Raw genomic sequence first — 19169 nt, forward strand, 5'->3', positions numbered from 1 at the left:
GTCAATCCTGGAAGCCTAGGTCATGTCTGAATTATCTTTGTTATCTCCAGCCTCTAACATTGTGATGGCTGTCACTTAAAATTTTGATCCATAAAAACTTGAATAAATGAAGAAAGAGAAGGATTACACAGTATTGATTTGGTTACCATTTACTTTAATGGCATTCAGTTTGCATTACATCCTGGTCACATTAATTGGGCTTGGATATGTTCCACGTCTCCTGGACACAGGGATACTTTTAATTTCATTTTTTTTTAATTCTGAGCTTATTATTTCATGGTTTGACTCCTAGAAAGTAACTTTCCCATTCACTTTAAGGGAATATTTGTGTAGCCACTAAAACTTAGCTTATCAGTGGGGTTTATAGGGAGCCGAGCATGTTGATGGTTTAACTTCATGAAGCAGGAATCATCAGTGATAAAATCATCATTTTATCCCAATAGTTTGTCACATTCAGCCAACTCAGTTATTTTCTTTGCTTCTGAGTCAACACACCTAGCAAGTAGTTCTTATTTATCTAGAACAAGCCTACCTTTTCACAATCCCTGACTGCAACAACATATGCCTGTATTCACAGAGGTTATGAATTGAGGTATTTCTTTAGGATGATCTTTAGTAGTATCTACAGTGCTTTGTAAACTATGAAGTACTACAACAAGATAAGAATCAATATCATTGCAAATGATAAATGTGGCAATTGAATTATTTTTAGAAATTCATTTAAAAAATGTACTTCAATGCAACACTCTTCAGAGTAAGCACCTTCCAGGCTACATTTGCCTTTGTTAGTTTATACAGATCATCTTGTTTGTATATTGTGGGTTACTATTAATAATATGAGCTTGCCTTCTAGGGAAGGTATGAAAAAAGAACTAATTAAGGAAGAACATTAAAAATTCAGGAGCAATGAAGCTAGTATTCTTACACATTGTTGAATACCAAATACCGTGGAGGCTTAACAGTTTTCAAAATTGTCCTCCTAGAGTGGCCTAACTTATTTCTGTTATCTGTTTTAGCATTTTATCTCTTGTTGCTAAGACAAAGACATCTTTGCAATCACATACTTATCTCATTCTTCTACTGTACTTGTGATTTTTTTATTGAAGCTAACATAGGGTATTGGCATCCAACTCTCTTTCATTCTTGACACATTGAGGAACCATATAGTCTTTTTTACCAGAAACCCAGGTACCATGCTAGGCTCTGACAGTATATAGTCGAATATGACATGAAGTCTGTTTTAGACAATGTACAGTCCAGTATGAAATAAAAAAATAGTTTCAACATATGCTAATAAAATATGGATTACTTATGATTATAGATTAGTTTTTTAGCACTGAATAACGGTATTGGGCATCATTAATATTCTTAAATATGTGGCCAGGAATTGAATTTTCTTTCTTATTTTTATTCTTTTTTATTTTGGCCCAAACTCTCCATACCAGCTAATGTAATTGATTTATGACTACTGGTTTCAACTTGGAAAAGTTGGTTAGATCTGGTACTGGAAGTGACTCTTGTAAGAAATTAGCACCATAGGCTGGGCATGGTGGCTCACACCTGTAATCCCAGCACTTTGGGAGACTGAGGCAGGCAGATCATCTGAGGTCAGGAGTTTGAGACCAGCCTGGCCAACATGGCGAAACCCTGTCTCTACTAAAAATACAAAAATTAGCTAGGTGTGGTGGTGCACACCTGTAATCCCAGCTACTCAGGAGGCTAAAGTAGGAGAATCGCTTCAGCCCAGGAGGTGGAGGTTGCAGTGAGCCGAGATCATGCTATTGCACTTCAGCCTGAGAGACAGAGTGAGACTTCATCTCAAAAAAAAAAAAAAAAAAAAAAAGTAAAGAAATAAGTGCCATAGAGTTTCAAGATAAGAATCTTAAGGGTTATTTGACCATCCTTCCTACACAGTGTAATTGAAAGCAGGTATTGATTAAGCAACATGAATTGTCCAAGAAGTACACAAATACAGAACACATAAGTGGTAGCCTTCTTCTCAATTAGATTACTTTGTGCTGCCAAAGGTAAAATAAAAATAAACAAAATAATTAAAAACAGTTGTACCTTCAGGCAACAATTTTCTTATATATCAAATCTCATCTCAACAGTTGCTTAGTATAGAGTCCATTCTCAGGCAGCTATCTCCACATGTTCCCCTTGTGGTGGTCAGCAATTCTTGGCTGACATCCATCCTTTGTTCATAGCCAGTAGATGACAAGATCTATACCTGCATTCCCAGCACAACTGTTGAGATTCCCTCCAATCACACATCCTACCTCACCTGATCACTGAGCCATGTAGATATAAGGCATAGACTGGTTACTGTAGGTTATGTACTCCTAGCTACAGGCGGAAGGAGGAAAAAGGAATTGAATGCTGGGAAGGCAACAAAGATATGACATCCTGGTGTCTAATTCCAGCGGCTACTTTTCAGACCTAAACAGATTCAATAATTCTTTTTTGTCTTTGCATATGAGGGGCTGTCTTCTAAATTTTGAAGAACATTTTTGTCAATATGACTAGATTTTATATTCTTTATGGTACATTATTTTTCCATTTTGCCTTCTTGATTACACGGCTGCTGTCCATTTAGCAAAACTGTGAGTTCCACAGCATTATATATTTCTTTTTATCCTCAGCAAATACTCTGCATGGGGCTAGGCACACAATAAATATGCAGTGAACAAGTGGTAAATTGATGTGAATTACTGTCTAGCAGATCATTTCCCTCTATCAATCAGGAGGCAGTATTTCTTTTTCAGTTTATTCTTTCTGTACTAAGTGGAGATATCCAAGACCTGCAATGAGTTAGGCCTCTTCTCTCTGGCTTTGAATTTATCATTTAGTTTTGAGATTTCTTTTTTTTGAAAAATAATAAATAAATTTGGAACATATTATTTGTTCTGCATTCATAATTAAAATTTAAGAGGTAGTCATTTTTATGAGGACTTTGTCAACTCCATTACAATATTAGTTAATGTGATTTTGTGTGTGTAGGCCTGGAACAGATTGAACAAGCAGGGAAAATCACAGATTCATTTAATGATGTAGAAAATGCAAAAGTAATAACATTAAAAATTATAGATGCTCATGAAGGGATAATGAGCATTTTTAGTAAATAAGTTTCTGAATTTCTACCTTTGAAAAAATGTTTTCCTCCCTTTCCTTTTCTGCCTACACACACCTGTCAGTGACTGTGGGAACATATTTAACAAAAAACAAGGAAACTGTAGAAGCTTTTTGAGTGTTCATACACTATAAGCCTCACACAATCACTTTATAATATTGTTTCATGGATATAATCTTTTTCTGTACTGTCTTTAAACATCTGGATGAAATAGAAAAAATTCATCTAATATTAACAATGGCATGACCACCTGCCTTTCTAGGTCCACACTTGCTGGATCCTTATGCTCTGGTCACCATGACTTTTCCATCTTTACAACACAGCTCAGGGTCATCACACATGCTGTGGCTGCTGTCTGGAGTGTTCTTCTCTTTCCTGTTCACATAGCTAACTTCAACTCAGACTGCAGCTCTCAACACAAACATCACCTGATCAGATGCTTTTCCTGGCCCATTAATGCAAGTTAGGCTATTGTGCTATAGCACTCTACAGCTTTCCTTGATAGCTCTTACCCACATTTGTAATTCAGTGCTTATCTATATATTCATTTAGTTGATATCTGCCTTTTCTACTACCATGAGGCATAAAAAAGCATCTGTTCTTTTTTCCAACTATACACCCATGGCATAGAACAGTTCTTGGCTACAGAATGCATCTAATAATGATTTGTGTTTGAAAAATAGAACTTTCAGTCTCTTACTGAGTAATCAAATAGCTACCTAAGGCTGACCATAGTATAGTTTCCAAGGGTGAGTGCCATTAATCTTTTCCTTCCTTCTATGTGCCTACTGCTCCACCCATCACAAAATAAAATCTATTTTCCCTTCCCTTGAATCTGGGCTGGCCTGGAGAGTTGGCTTGATCAATAGAATGTGAAGAGAGTGATGTGCCAGTTCCAGCCCTGGCCTTTAAGAAATATATCACCTTGCTCAACCTCTCTCTTAGATGCCAACTCTCTGTGGAAAAGAAAACCAGGAAAGATTACTGGGTGATGAGATACTATACAGAGAGAGACAGAGACAGAGGTAGAGATCACATGGAGCAGTATTGAGGTGCCAGATGTGTTAAGGTGCTCTCTTGAACCTTCTAGCCCAAGGCAGCTGCTAGTTAAATGCAGCCAAGCCAATGACCCCAGCTAATGCCAAGTGGGGCAGAAGAACCTCTCTGTTGAACTTTACTTGAATTGTTAACAGAAGGGTCATAAGAAATGACAAGTTATTCTTCTTCTAAATTTGGGGTGTTTTTTTATACAGCATTAGCAACTGAAACTGTGGCCCATTAGACGTTGTCACCATCTCTTCAAAAAAAAAAAAAAAGAAACAAAAATTACATAGAAATTTAGACAACCTTCACAAGGTCATATGATTTGTAAAAGATAGGCTCAAGATTGTATTACACATTTTTTAAAAAAATAGTCTAGGGCTTTTTCTTCTATATCACATGAATTTACTTCACTGTCAGTAAAATATATTCTCCAGGTTCCTAAACAACTGCAATGTTGTCAATATTTACTGCATTTTATAAAATACAGACCATCAAACAGAGTGATTGAAGAGATTTGTGCAATGGAGAAATCAATAGACTAGGAGTCAGAAGACCTGGGTTGGGGTCCTCAGTTACTGCCCTCAACTCTGAGCAGTTACTTCATCTATAAAATAAGAACAATAGAACTCATCTCCAAGGCCTATGATGAAATTTAAATAAGATCATGTACTTTACAGCCTTTTGTAAGCTTTAAAGAGCAATGGACATGTTAGCAAATAATCAGGCTGTAATTTTAGAATCGGAAAGCCTTGAATTATTTAAAGGTTTACCCATTTTGCAATTACCATTAACCTTTGGGGTGTGATGTTTATGCAAATTCATTAGAATGAGAATAGCATTATTTCAATCATGATTCTAAAGGAAACTTATGCTCTGAGGAAGAAACAAATTATTCATCTGAATTTTAGTGATGTTCAAACAAAATAGCCTGATCTTTTTGATAAGGAACAGTGCAACTCTGAATTTTGAAAGTTTCTCAATACCAGGAGGGTCCTCTATTCTCTTTATGCTATAGGCTCAATTACAAAGTTAGAAAACACTTTTCTAAAACCATATTCGCCTAACTAGTTGGTACCAGGGGATATGACCATCCATTAATCAATTGACTGATAAGCTAGATTTTGCTTGCAAGTGAAAAAAAGAGGGCTAATGTAAAGTATTAGATGCTTATTAAAAAGGAGGGAACCAGTTCTCCAGCCCTTAGCTGTGTGGAAGAAAATGAAGCAAAGGTTAAAATAGCTGGAAGAAGAAATATTTTTACTAACTTCATATTTTGGCCAAGTATCAGAGCATCTGCAAAGTTAATTGGGTAAAAGGAATTATATTATATTTTCATTAGTTGTTAGCTTTACCTATCTTAGTCTGACTCCTCAAATACTTCCACATGACCATTTGATTATCTCTGCCTCCTTTAACAATACTACGCATGTTGGAAGGCAGTATTAATCAATTTTACTGAAAACAAAACCAGAGAATTCAAAAATAGTTGTAGCTGACCTTGACACTTTGCCTGCAGATTTGTGGACTGAAAAATAATGACAGCAGTCACGACAGACTAACTAGTCTTCCAGGATACGAATCTCAGTTGATTTTATATCCTGCAGCCATATATCATTTCTGAAACCAAACTAATCCTACTACTCTTACTCCTGCCAGCTCAATGAGTAGTTCATCTTCATCCATAACATTAAGGAAGAGAAATATTCTATATGGGCAAAAACCAATTTAAGCTCAGTGACAACTAAAGGAAGAAAAACAAATGGACTCTGAGCCATTCAGACTGCAGCCCAGAGATGAGGATAGAATCAAACTTAAAACAAAAAACTTCAAGCCATCATTTATTTTATAAATGTACTTTTCAGAGAAGGATTACAGGAGGGGAGTAGAATCCTGCAAGACACAGGATCAAATCCAAACACAAATTCATTCTACTGTGCTGTAAATTAAGGTATAATTGCATACTGTTTTCTTACCAATCAGGCCATTCAAGTACCTGAGAAATAAGACCAGCTCAGTAATTTCCAAAGCTCTTCAGTCATCGAAACCACCTAAAGATCTTGTGTAAAATACAAATCTGTGATCTTCATTTGAAGTATTCTGATTTTAGCCAGGTAAACCACTGGACTAAAGAATCTTGAAGTCCCATTAGAAGCCCCGAAGGCTGTGAATTATGTTATTGTCTACACAGCCAAATATCCTACACAGAAAACTAAAACTCTGCAAAATCTAGGGAATAAAATCAGAGGAAATCAGAGGGAATATAAATACCATCATCTTTTTCTTTTAGACCCTCCAATTACTCTGGAAGAAAGGCAGAACTTCAGAATCATAGTGGGTTTTGGAAATTTGGTATTTATGAGTATATTTTTCTGCTTGCTTTTCACAATATGGTTTATACTGGAAAGGCTGCCAGAAAATTGTGAATCCAAGGTCTGCTAAGGCCAACTCCCTCCACCGAAGTACCACCTTCCCCTGGAGAAGTCCTATGGACTGAGCCTCTTAGGATGTAGAGAACATTGGTTAAAGTTCTTTGATTTCCAAATGCAACTTTTCACTTATGGTCGTCCCACCTCCTATTGCTTTTGCCAAAGCTTCAAAAGATCAGTACTACTGCTACTTCTATGTCTACTGCCCTGGCCAGCTAGAAATCTCCTCAGGGATATAACGTGAAGAAAAGATTACTTCATCTTTCTATTCAGTACAATGGAGGAGAGAAAGGTATAACTGAAAGGGAGAGATTAATGCCCAAATTAATACAATAATTGTCCTTGGGAGTGTTTCCTGGTTTTGTTCATGTATTTGTGTCTTATAAACAGCACGGAGCATGTTTGGTGTTGCTAAACTTCCTCATGCCTCTTTCTGTTCTCTGTGTGCAGCCACTCCTACCCCTTGTGTCCCAGTACTTCCAAGTTTTCTCGTTATTTTGAGTTGAATTAACTCACATTAAAGCATTATGGAGTTAATGCCTTAGTCAAATTCCCTAACTAATTTCTATTTTAAAAATAACCTAGTATGTAAAATGTTTTACCCAAAAGAAAGTCTCTACTGGCCGGGTGTGGTGGCTCACGCCTGTAATCCCAGTGCTTGGGGAGGCTGAGGTGGGCAGATTGTGAGATCAGGAGATCAAGACCATTCTGGCTGACACAGTGAAACCCCATCTCTACTAAAAAAAAAAAAAATTAGCCAGGCATGATGGCACGTGCCGGTAGTCCCAGCTACTCAGGAGCCTGAGGTAGGAGAATCACTTGAACCCAGGAGGCAGAGGTTGCAGTGAGCTGAGATCGGCCACTGCACTCCAGCCTGGGTGACAAGAGTGAGACTCTGTCAAAAAAAAAAACAAATCCTCTGCTGGTAAATTAGACCTCAGAAGAAGAAATATTTTGGGAAGAGTTGCCATATATGTATGAAAACTAATTTTTTCCTACATGCCAAACAAGAAAAGCCTTCATTGGTTTAAATGAGATTATATATTCAGCAGAACTTGTAAATTTTTAATCTTATACTCAAATAATTTCATGCTCAAACACACAAAAAACCTTGTAGAATACATTTCTAAATACTCCTCTTAAAAATTGACTGAAATGGTTGAGGAAAACTTAAATAGGAAAAAATAAATCTTTGTGAGTTATCAAACTAGATGATAGTGAACTACACATTATAAAATAGGAATATTGACAATCTATAGAGTAGAAAGGAACAAACTGAGAAAGAAGTCACCAGTGGACTATAACTCCAAGTCACTAAAGGACTTATAACTCCTTTCCTGGAAAAAGTAATATGCCATTGTGAAAATTGCAGTGATGGAGGTCAAGATCTGAAGGCAAAGGCAAGTTGTGATGGCAGTGAGATTAATTTTACTCTACTTGGAGCCTGTATTAGTCAATCCTCACACCGTTATAAAGATACTACCTGAGATTGAGTAATTTATAAAGGAAAGAGGTTTAATTGACTCTCAGTTTCACATGGCTGGGGACCTTCGGGAAACTTACAATCATGGCAGAAGGGGAAGCAAGCATCTTCTTCACAAGGCAGCAGTAGATAGAAAGAGAGAAGGGGGGAGGGTGGGGGAATCTGCCAAACACTTTTTAAAATCATCAGATCTTGTGAGAAGTCCTTCACTATTACGAGAACAGCATGGAGGAAACTTCCCCCATGATCCAATCACTTCCCACCAGGTCCCTCCCTCTACATGTGGGGATTACAATTTGAGATGAGATTTGGGTAGGGACACAGAGACAAACCATATCAGAGCCCCTTTATCCAACAAGAATCATGAACATTTTGAGACAGCATCAGCAGGCTGTAAGAATAAGTGCTAGGTTGTGTAATAAGAAGGTTAAAGTGATGCTTGACTTGATTTCTCAATAGCATAAGGATATAAACTGTGGCACATATAAGTTACTTTTGATAAAAGGGGCTCTATTTATAGTTACATCATGAAAACAACAAATGCAAACAAGGAGTGCCCTCAATAAATCTAAATGTTCAGCCATTTCTACTTGTAAATAAATAAAATAGTACTTACTTATAAATAATAAGAAGATTCTTCAGCTTGGCAGAATATGTGTGAAGCCTGAAGAAAAATTTCCTAATTTGGAGGAGCAAGAGCATAGAACAAATGTTCAGGGTAAAAATGGACAGAATTTATCTATTTTTGCCATTTCCAGCCAACAGATATCAAAGCAAATGCTAGAAAACTGCTTCATAATATACAGCCATATTATTAAGAAGTTGATAGTCAACTGAGCTGGGTTCAGTCAAATCTCATGGTAATGTGGCCCAGGTATTCTGATGTAAAACATTTCAAAACTCTGGGGGTACAATGCATCATTCCCAGGATATAGTGTTCCCCCAAATCTGGTCAACAAAATTCGAGTTAGGAGATCAGAATTACCAACACTGTATACCTTGAGTATAAGATAATGGAACTCCAGAGTTAAAAAGGCTGCTTGTAGTGTAATACTTTTTAGTCAATATAAGAAAAACAATTGTGCAGAAGCAACATTCTCTAGTTAGTATTGCTCATAATTATAGATTGCATCTTACCTTCCTCAGACTGGTTAACAATTGAATGGGTGACAGAAAACTACAGCATCTCCCAGTCCTGCCTACCTTTTGATTGAAAGAATCAAAAAGCGCTTGATTGAAAGAATCAAAAAGCACATGAGTGAAAGAATGCAAAGAGGATCTCCCTTCATTGAGTAGGGTTCTGGAGAGATCTTCCCTGTTTTAGGAATAAATAAACAAGGGGAAAAGAGGCAATTAGATAATATAAATGGCTGTACTTGATAGGGAAAATGCCAGAAAAAGCAATTTCTATTTTTCTCCTACTACTGCCTTTGATTTGGTCCTATTACCTTCCCTTTTTCTGTCCCTTGGTGATACCACACAAATCCCATTTATTTCTGATCATTCACAGGGTTAAAACAAATTCAAGTCCAGCAGAGTTTAATTTAAAATAACAAACTCCCATAAGGACAAAAATTTCTCTTCTACTCCAATTTTATAACTGACTCAGGGCTTAGGGAATTTATGCGGGAAAAAAATACAAAACAAAACATGATCTGTCTATTCACTTGTCCTTCATCTTCTTCTCCTCCTGCTGGATCTCCCAGTGCCAAATTAGTGGAAGGGGCTTGCGTAGGAAAAGAGAGAAAAGTATTAAATCACTGCTATTGATATAATTTTGTCAGTGTCTTCTGTGGCAGGCACTTGATTGCTGGTAGAGGCTGTCTTATGTGACGCATTTGTGGGCTTATTTGGAAGCACCATATGGATTTCTGCACTGTAGAGTTTCCTGACCTGGAGAATAAGTTTGCTGAGTGACCTTTCACTGCCTCCATATCAGTTCTGCTCTTAAAATTATACCCTGCAAACTTAGACCTTTGTCTCCAGTCTGGCCAATCACATCTTGGATTGGGTATTCTTCCAGAAGGTAAAATAATGGCTCATCTCTGCGGAAATTCAGAGATTTTTGTCTTGACAAATGATTGTTTACTGTCTTTCCTCTCAAACCCTATCTTCCTGAGTTGTTGTTGACAGAAGCCAGACTTTTACAAACAAGGTCAAGAACAGCGCCTTGTTTATATATCTCTTCAAATTCCAGTGATACATGAAACATTCTTACAAAAAGTTTCTTACTACGAGGTGGGTCAGTTCCAGCTCTTCAGAAACCCACAATCTCCATAGTTTTCTTAGATCTCTACTCACTTGACTTGGGCTGGGTGAGTATGCGAAACAATTCTCCTCCATAAGGAGGAAAAAAAACCTCAAAGCTCATTCCCACTAGCTAGGGTTACATTACACTGTCTCAATACTTCTCTCTTCAGTTTATAGTCTCTTCTGTATTTATATAAAGAAGGCTGGAGCTGGATGATTGAGGAACAGACGCAGAACTATTAATAATTCTATCAGTTTTCTATTACTATGTAACAAACCACCACAAATTTATCAGCTTAAGACAATACATATTATTTCACAATTTCCTTTGGGTCAGGTGGCCTGACTGAGTCCTTGACTTAGGGTCTTACGAGGTTACAATCGAAGTCTTGGACAGGCTGTGTTCTAACCTGGAGACTAAAATTGAAAAGATCTGCTTCCATGTCCATGCAGACAGTTGGCAATATTCATTTCCTTACAGCTGTATGAGGGCCTCAGCTTCTTACTCTCTATAGGGTGGAGGCTGTCATCAGGTATTTGATGTTGCCCAGAGTTCCCTGCTATGTGATCCTTCCTGTAGGTAATTTTCAATATGTCTCTTTGCCTCTTGAAAGCTAGAAGCAGAGTATTTTTCTGCAGTTAGCTGAGTGGGAGTCTTAGAGTCTTAAATACTTATATATAAATTTTATAAGTGATTTTCAATCACTTTGACAGATAACCTAATCAAGAAATTGGTATTCCATCATCTTTGCCTTTTTCTCTTGTTGAGAAGCAAAGCATAGATTCTACCTCTACTAAAGGGTAGGGGAATATACAAGGGTGGGCATGACATATTGGGGGTCACCTTAGGATGTGTCTGCTAAATAGTTAAACCAGCCCCAAAGAGATATAACCACCCTTTAGAATGTGTTGGTGCTTATCTATTTATTGAAGCTTTGAGATTTTAGCAGTAATTGACATCGAAAGGGAAAGTCTCCACCAAATTTCTGTTACCAAAAAAAATCAAAACAATCAAAACTTAAGAAAAGATTCTATGAAATAAAAGGATTTGAATAAGGCATACAAGAGGTATGGGAATTGCATCTGTTTTAGAAATATTTAGTTCATGTATCAGAAGTGCATTCTTGACATCATTTTGTGATTTTAAAGAAAGCAAAATAAAATGCAGCTAATATAAAGCAAGGGAAAATAAGAGATAAGAGTACACACTACAATAACAAATAAAAATGACCTACTTAAAGAATTTAAAGAAAGGAAAAAATACCATAGTAAAAATAAGTTATAGATCAAGAAAAGAAAATCAACATTGTAGAAAATATAGTAATTGAATGGGAGGGCAAGATTATGAGCTATAGTTAAAAAGAAATACAAGTATGACTAATATTTTCATCATTTCCGTGTACTCAAATGATAATCTCATATTCAATGTTGCTAAATTGAGAAATATAGATTTAAATGTTTTATAAAGAATTACATCTAACCATATATATGATAAAATCCATCTGTAACAAGTCATTTTACCGGAAGAAAAATATTCCTAATTTATACAACACATAGGAAGAAAATAAAACAAGAAAATAGAAAACAAAATAATATAACTGGAGTAAGAGTAAAAAACCTACTCTGTTTAGTTTAATGTGGTTAATTTTCCAAATTTAAAAAGGGCTCTAAATGGAGTTTAAAAAAAATCGCAATTCATATATATAGTGTTAAATAGAATCTCCACTAAAGCATCAATACAGAAATTTTGACTAGTTTGATAATAATGCTAGCTCATTTCAAGGTTAGGGAAATTAGATGTCACCTTTTGATTGGAGGAATGTCAAAAAATGCAAATATAATTTAAAACTGCCACAACTTTTTCATGCTCCTGTTGTCTCTTCCAGGATTGGATCTTAGGGAGGAGGAATTAAAGAGAATAAGAAGTCATGATCTGGCTGTTGATCATTTCTGCCATGGCAGACATCCATCTTTCGTGAGGCAAACATCTTTCGTGGATCCATTTGTTCTATCTTTGAAAATTTATTCCGAAGCTACCTTCCACATTGCCCAGTTTCCTGAAAAGGTACTACAGTTTTGGCTATCTCCTTACAGGCTTCTTCTCCAAGTGCAGACTATATTAGTACCACCACCCACATTATCTTCCCATTACCCATCCTTCACCTTCCCATTACCATCACCGTGATGGGGAGGCATAGTTGTGCCCCGTAGCAGTGACTTTTCCACTGGTAAGAAATGCCTCTTTGCTTGACAAATAGTAGAAGTGATACTTGTCCAATGCTATCTGCATTTTCCTTGTCTTGCCATCCCAGGCAGATCCAAGCTGCTTCCTTCCTTCAGCCTTCCCTGTGTGAGAAGCAGGTGCAGGCTTCTTTGTTCATGTATGCCCTCAAAATGCCAGGGACAGCATTTAAGTTTTTCCCAAATTCCTTTGGTCATGCTTCATGGTCTCATGTGTATGCTTAGGGTGGGGGGACAGAGCAGTAAGCCAAGTATATCTATACTTGTATAAACTCCTTTGAAACAATCTCCTTTAGAATTTCTAGTCTTTACAAAGGTGAAAAGTAGATGATAGTGATAGACAAAGCAGGACCAGTTCTGGCATCTCTTAAGGTCTCTATGGATGTGGCTACCATTTATCTCAACAATATATAAAAATTAATCAGCTATTTTTCTCTGCTTTGTGGTGGTAGCCAAAAGTCTGAGTAGAGAAAAGTTTGTTTCTTAACATTCTATTGTAAAAATAATGAGTAACACTTAAAAGCTCGTGTTACGAACACTGTGTGTCTAAAACCTCATTATACATGCCAACAGCTTTAAGAGGTGGGCATTAGTATCACACCAATTTTCTAACTTAGGTGGGGTAAGCCAGGAAACATATTCAGAGATGGAGATTTGCTGGAAAGAGGTTTACTGGGGAGTGCTCTCGGGAACAATGCCTGTAAATGGATGAGGATTGCTGGGCTGGTCAAAGGGAGGAGTTGAACTGTGAGACATTTGCAACAGAGGCATCAGGTGATCTCAAGGGGAACACCACAGTGGGGGTTACCCTTCAGATTTGGCCTGAGTTAAGGCAAAATGGCTAGGACATTGTGTCTGCACACTGACCACTCATTGAGCTGGGAGTTTACCCATGGTTGAGGGCAACTCCTGCAAAAGCACTTAGCTGGGAGTCATTAGCAAATAGGGATCAGGAATGCCTCACTCCTGAAATCATGGTCTGTATGCTGACCTACAACACATATTAAATTTATTTATGATAAAAATTGAAGTTTAGTCAATTTAATTGTATTTTCCATTTTTACACAACCCACAGTTTGTAGGCACAGGAAATTCAACCCTGGACTTTCTGACTTTATAAATTCTCTTAGGATGAGAATTATGCCTATCCTAGAATCAGACTAATAGGAGGAGGAACCAACATGAAGGCACATAAAAATAAAGGAAGAAAGACATTAAAAAACAAAGGAGAAGGGAACAATGCAAGAATATTTAGCCTGGAAGAAGTGAAAAAAGAAATAGACTATGGCCATTGAAGAAAATTGAAAGGTGAATAAAGATCTTTTATGGGAAAAAAGCACAATGACCAGATGGAGTTTACAGATGAATTCACCTAAGCTTCAAAGACTGGATAATTTCAAATGTATTTATAATATACCAGAGTGTTGAAATTGTGGAGAGCTTAATTCATACTCTGAAGCCAGCATAACTTTAATTCCCAAACCTGACAAAATTATAATGCGAAAAAGAACTTTGTAAGTCAATTGCACTTGAGTATATATAATAATTCTGATTAAAATTTTAAGTAAAATCTAATAATTCATAAGAGAGTAAAATGCTTCATAAAAAAGTAGGGTTTATTTCACAAATTCAAGAGTAGATAAGTAGCTGGAAATTTCTAATACAATTCATTATTGAGGACTGAGAGTGTCTGTGTCAGCATGATTTGGATGAAACTAGACCATCTATGTCAACACGACCTGGCTATTTGTTTCAGAAAAACCTTGCCTAAGAAAGAACTACAAACTAAAAAATAATTTTATATTTTTTTTAATAAAATTCTTCCAGAGCTATTTATCAAAGACCTGGGTCTTCTGACCTGGGTTGTTTACCTATTAAATGACATTCTACTTATCAAACTTGCTTCAAGGCCTTTACTTTGCTATGTCTACCAGTCTAAAAACTATTGTATCTGAAAACTTGCCCAATCTTAATCAGTCCTCTACTTTGAAAGAGCTACTTTAAACCACTGAGCCCAGACACCAAAGACCTATAAATATACCAATTCTGACTTTCCTCCTGAGACACTGCTAAATCTCTGTTAAGTAGTTTTCTCCCTTACTGCAGTGAGCTTAAATAAATTCAGTTTTGTTTCATTAATAGGTTGTCTTGAGATATTATGGTAAGTTCAACAATATCAACAAATGTGATGTTATAACAATTATGCATGGAAACAGATATTAAATATTTTGCCATTAAGCAAATACAAGCTAAAAAGCATATTATTACATATATATTAAAACAGGTAACATTGAAAAATAGTGACAATATCAAATGATGGTACTGATACCAGCATTTGGTACAAATACCAAATGAGAAAGGGTAGATCTTTGATGTATCCTTGGGTTGTATCCTTGGTAGAAATGTGAAGTGGTACAACTTCTTTGGAAAATAGTTTAGAAATTTCTTATGAAACAAAACATACTATATAAGTCAGCAGTTACACTCCTGGGCATTTATTGCAGAGTACTGAAAACTTATGTCCATAAAAAAAAACCTGTAAACATAGCAGAGTATTTGTAAAGCTTTATTTGCAAAACCTTCAAAAGTTGAAAACAATTCCAGTGCCCTCAGTGAGGGAATGATTAAAGAAATTGTGGCAAATCTATATAAGGGAATGCTACTCCACACAATAAAATAATACATCATTGATATACTGCAACTACTTGAATGAAGTTAAGGTCATTATGTTGAGTAAAAAAAAAATCCAATCTCAAAAGATTACACACTGTGTGATTTCATTTATATTACATTCTTGAAATGACAAAGTTATAGAGATGAACATATTAGTCATTGCCAGGGGGACAGAAATTGGAGTGGGTACAAATATTAAGGGGTAGCACAAGGGAAACCTTTGTGATAATGGAACAGTTCTGTATCTTGATTGTGGCAGTAACTTTATAAATTTACAAGTGACAAAATTGATTAGAACTACACACACACACACACACATACACATAAACACACACACACCATTGGCAGGTGCTGAAACGGCATTTGATAAATTCAGCAGTCATTTCTAACAAAAACTCTAAGAAAATATAATGCAAAGAAAGAGCAAAAGTGCCTAATTTTAATAATACTATCCACTACAAAACAAACGTTATAACAGACCATGTCAATTAAAATTACTTTTTATACAGAAAGTATAGTAGTAATTGGACAATAAGTAATTTATATTAGAAGTTTTTATTACAATGTTGTGTTTTAGCATATACAAGTAAATTACTTACAATTATGGATTTGTGGTTAAAATGAAGTAATTGTAAAAGTAATAATAATGAGGATGATTTAATTGCTGATTCACCGTGCTCAAAATCCAATGAAGCTAGTAAGTCCCAAGTGAAACATAGAATATGCAAATACATTTCTATTAGTAAATTAAAGATTACCAATTTAGTTTCAGGAAAACAATATCATCTATCATGTTAATATAGCTTATTCAAATTATAATGGATTTTTAGTTTTATTTTGAATTTTATCATTTGCTTTGCTTTATGGTCATGGACTTGCATGCTTAAAACTTTTATAAAATTATGTATTTAAATGATATTATCATGAATAATTTGATTCAACATTGGTGTCCATGAGGATTTCTAAAACTTCTCTTCTCTATCCGTGTTTGATGATTATTATAGTTCAGGCATATATTCCTGGGAACTTTCCATCAAACAACCAGAAACTGTTGAGTCTTTCTTGTAGGATTATAGTGTAATAAATAATTAAAGCCCAATTTTGCAACATAAAACTATAACAAATATTTGAATGCTATTTGATAAGCATGCCATAAACACACCACAAGATAATTTTATCAAATGATTGAAGCCAAGAAATAAAATTTGTGACCAATAGATTCGCAAAATAAAGGAGCCACATAATCAGTATAATATATTGCAGGAGAGTGAAACTCTGTGATTTACAAAAGCTCTAAAAGAAACAGTTTACAAAATGTAATTCAGCACACTGCTTTCCTTAGAACTTCTTAAATCCAGTATGATTTTGAGATTCTTAAGTTACAACTGCAAAGACTATATTTCCAAATGAGGTCTCATTTATAGGTGCAGGGAGTTAGGCTTTGAAATTATCTTTTTGGAGGCCACAATTCAAAACACTACAATATCCGTTAAGAATCTTGATGGTTTGGGATCATGCCATGGAATGAAAACTTGAAGAGCCTAAGAATATTCTGAAGAAGGAAATGCTACACCAAGATCACACATTGATGCCTGAAGCACATTTGTCTTTCCAATCAGCTGAATTTATGTGTACATGTGTCTTGATAAGGTGGCTGGACTTAACTATTTCTTGTGTCACTTCCACATTTCAGATTTCACAATACAATCTAATCTAGCGGCAGACTTTTAACATTTTTGCTGATTCCAGAGTCCTGTACATCAGAATTTTAAGCTAAACCTTATAAAGGGACAGAAGGGAGGTGGGACCCTGTACCCAGTATCTCAGAATGGTTTGCCAGGCTGCCTGGATTAAAACACCATCGTTGCATTTGGTATGCTATTGAAGAAATGAAGCCAAATAAACAGGTCAAAAGAATAAGGAATAAGGTTATATGAATAAGCTTCCTGATAACCATTGTCAACATTACAGAGAACAGTTATCTTCTGTAGAAAACTTCAGGTGTTTCAGGGCTAAAGCAGGTCTGAAGGCTTCTGGGTAGGTAGTATAACCCAATCAGGAAATGGTTATTAAAATGGGTTCAACTTGGTTTTTACATTTTCTGTGTCCCCAAGCCTGCAAATTTTCACATATACCTTTCTGTATTTTCAGAAAATTCTATCCCTTATTAAAAGTGTTGGTTTTGTTCAATGGTTCGACATCTTCCCCTAAAAGTACATTTCCCCTAGCCTAAGTCACGCAGTCTAGGATAAATCCTCAAGTGCTCCGGAAAGGCAATCCAAGGTGAGTGTTGGTACTCCAAGTCTTGTAGAACAAGATCGTTTCAAAATGTGTTCACCAGCATGAATTGCTGATTTGTCAAGAAAGAAGCTGTTAATTTGGGCACTGCTCTCTATCTCTCTGTCTCTCTGACTCACACACACGCACACACAAACACACACACACTTTCCATTACTCAAGGGAAAACATTAATTTTCCAAACTAGTACATAAATTTTCCAAACTAGTACATAAATTTTCCAAACTAGTATAATCAAAGCCACAATTGATAATATTCTATTTTTTCACGTGCATCTTCAAAATCAGTATAGCTATACTCATTAGAGTCATTTTTGAGTTACCTAACACAGATTTCCAGAATACAACATATTCCTTGCTTTCCAATTTGTTTGAATATACCATTATTCAAAAATCTGAGCTTGGTGTGTTTTTTCACTGAAAATGTTCTCAGTAAGAAGTAACTATTTTCTTGGTGATACATAATTGTTATTTATCCCATTAGTTTTATAGGTATATCTTCTTAAATTTTGCAAAGTCATCATGAATATATTGCTGTTTACAATAATCTTTGAAACCTTCTGAAATACCAACTTACAATGGCATTTAATATTTGTAATTGTGAGTTCATATTTTTAGAAATAATTACTAAGTTTGCATTAACTTTTTGTGCCTCTTTTTCAATCAATTCACTGAAGAGAACCCCAGAGACATCCACAAGTAGCCTTGCTGGAGGATTTTTATTTGTTTATTTTACTAACTCACACTTATTTTTTCAAATTAAGTAATTAAAACGGCACTCTACAAATGAAAAAATCATAAGGACTTTTACATAAGGTAATTTTGTATCAGTGAGCTTCTGATAGGTTTTGCAGTAGTAACAAGTAACATTACAATCTCAGTTGTTCGCAGCAGGCTTATTTCTTTTCACATTATTTGTCAGTTCCATGCTGTTTTTCCAGGTATCTTCGTTATTCTGCAATCCAGACAGGTGGAGTAGGCTCTGCCAATGACATGCATTCCCATAGAAGAATTGTTCAATAGCACTTAAAGCTTCTGTTTAGATGTTGCATACTCACATTCAATTAATGGAAGCCAGTCAAATGGTCATGCTCAACATCACTGGATGGGAATTATATTCATCCCACAGAGAGGCACTGCAAGTCACATGGCAGTTGGGAGGGATGCGTAAACCTCTCACAGGGAGGGTAGCAGATAACTGAAGACAAAAACAAAATCTACCACAAACTTTTCTGAGTAAACATTTTAAGGAGCAACCTTGTCTTGTATTTGTGCATTTATGGGGTTTCTTAATGTCTGCTTTTAGCTACACAGAGGTAAAATATTGACCTGCATACTTCTTAGGAATTAAATTCTTTGTTAAAATATTATCTTCTTCCCTAACCTGACTGGAAGTAGAAGAGTGTGGTGATAAAGGGATAGTGACTTAATTCTCTCAAATATAAATGCAAAGAACACTATGCTTTTATTTCTATGACTATAAACTCATTTTTTTCTCTCCTAAACTTGCCATTCTCAAGTGAATCCTATGCTTACTGATGGTAGGAATTAATTACATTTATTATCTTTGGGGAGTTGAGTTGCAATTTTGCCAGAGTAAAAGATTGCAGAATCTCCTCTTGAGA

This window comes from Pan troglodytes, chromosome 12 (assembly GCF_028858775.2).
Source record: "Pan troglodytes isolate AG18354 chromosome 12, NHGRI_mPanTro3-v2.0_pri, whole genome shotgun sequence".
NCBI classification, from domain to species: Eukaryota; Metazoa; Chordata; class Mammalia; order Primates; family Hominidae; genus Pan; species Pan troglodytes.